Raw genomic sequence first — 2,335 nt, 5'->3', positions numbered from 1 at the left:
AGTTACCATGAGGGCATTTTGTGATCAGATCAGGTGTATACAGGGGTATAGGCTGTATCCATGTTAGTCTAAGGACATAGGCAGACAAGGTTCTTTGGGTACCTTTGAAATTTTTTATTAGACTAACTCAAATAGTTGGAAAAAACCTTTTATGCAAGCTTTCATGTACAAATACCCTTCTTTCTTGGAAAGTTTTTCCAACTTTTTCAGTTGGTCTAATAAAAGATAACAGATTTACCCAATGAACCTTGCCTGATCAGATGTATCACATTTTGGAAAAGTATGTATAGGATCCACAGATTCTGATGGATTCATTGTGTGTGTGTTGGGGGGCGGGGTTTTTAATTGTAGTAGCAGTGGAGCTGTATTGACAGGTTAAATCAAGAAATGTATTGTTAAGGCAAGGCTGTGAGAAGGGAATTGGACCAAATGACCTCCAGAGATCCTTTCTATTCTTATTATAATATAACTATATGAATGTGTTGTGTAGACATGGACTTAAGGGGAAAAAAGGATAAGAATAGTGAGTGCAGTATTTAATATACAGTGGCAAAGACCGAAATTTAGATCATTACAACTGTTCACATATCACTGTGATGAAATATAATTCCAACTTCTGATCAGGAAAAGTAGTCTCTAATGGACAATTACTGTCTGCAGCCATGTCCAGATGAGCGAGCACATGCCTGTTGCAGTATCTCAAAGCAGTTTGAGATGCCTCAAGGGGCATGCCACAAACAAAAAATGTTCCCTGTGCTGTGTACAGCACAGACTCTAATTCTGATACCCAGAAATCCTGGTATCAGAAGAAAATGTGCTAGAAAAGAGTGGTGCAAGGAGCACTCCTGGAGTATGCCCTGAAGCAAGTGAAGGCTGGATCCTCCAAAGAGACTCTCTAGTACTCAACCAGAGTCTGTGTGACTGGTGCATGCCTCTGTTGCTCCAGCACTGCCTCAGCCTGCTGGAGGGAATAAAAGCAGGGCAAAGCTAGCATCAATGGCTGGAAGCCAGACTCTATCCCCAGTTTTTAGTGTTACCTGTCAGCTCCATGTATACCTAAAACCCTCCAGATCAGGGTGACAAAAGTGAAACAACTGCCCTAGGTCTCATTTGCATCTGAGATGGGAACAGATGACCATTCATTTACATGAGAGCTGGAGAACAGAAAACCTGAAGCAGAGACTGCAGTGAATTCTGGGATCAGCGAAGCAGGGGAGCACTGCATGATGGGGAATCTGTGCTCCAAATGCTCATCAACCCCCACACCCAGCTCAGCATTTATCAGACCGGTTCTAATCTGCATTTACAAAGGACTTTTCCTCCCCCCCCACACACACACCTGTATGCAAAAGTAAATTTATTAGGCATCTCGGGCCGTACATTCCCCGGTCCAGCTATGGGAGGCGTATGTAAACTTAATTGGCTACAACTCGGTTGCCGGGTTAGGGAATGCTGAGGCAATAGACCAAGTCCGAGAGGGTATGGGCAACATTTGAACAATGCTACAGGGTTCGTCACAGCGTCCAGCCCGTTGGAGCCCTGTCCACAAGTGTTGTCATGCTTTTCCTGAGACGACTGGTGGAAGTCCTCTCTGCAACAGGTTATGAACACTCCAATAAGTGCCTTAAGTCTGTTAAAAGACTATAGTAAGATCTGGAAAAGTCATGCTAAGCTGAGGCTTGTTCACAGCAAGTAAAAATCCAAAACCCTGATGCTGCAATCTATTGTTTCTGAAGACACCAAGAGATATCCCATCAAGTATATAATGGCAAGCTGGCCCCCAAGTAGATTTTTCCTGAGTATCAGTCAAGTTCCTGAGATGTTCCACCCAGATAACCCCTTGTCAATAGAAAAGACGATTTGATTTACACTATTGAGAATGCCTGAAAGAAGCTGAACTGGGGGTATAAAAATCTGTAAAAGAAGCAGCAGTGTGTGTGCTGACACCACCCACTTTATTCTCAAGAGGCGGCAGGAGGAAGATCATCTCCCTTCAAGGATCGTGCTGAGAACTTTGACCTGTCAGCTTTGCAACCCGAGTGCCTTGGACTGGTGAGATCCCAGCTCTCTCTCTCTCTTCTCTTCCCTCTCTAAGCAGAGATTTCTGAACTTGAACTGTAATAGTTAAGCTTGAGCTAAGGTTCCCCAAATACTTAGTGAAACCAGGGTATACTGTGACTATTTGTGTTTGTTTTTCCTTTGCATGTCTTTCACTACTAGTGTCAATATATATTTCATCTACTTAGCAATAAATAACTTTTATAGTCAAACTGGTGGTAATTGGGTATATTTTTCCTTCTTTACTTCTCTTTCCCCACTTGCTCTGCAGCAATGC

The sequence above is a fragment of the Crocodylus porosus genome, unplaced genomic scaffold, assembly GCF_001723895.1.
Source record: "Crocodylus porosus isolate Cpor-Errol unplaced genomic scaffold, CroPor_comp1, whole genome shotgun sequence".
In the NCBI taxonomy this organism is placed as follows: Eukaryota; Metazoa; Chordata; order Crocodylia; family Crocodylidae; genus Crocodylus; species Crocodylus porosus.
Note: the sequence above shows the minus strand (reverse complement) of the source record.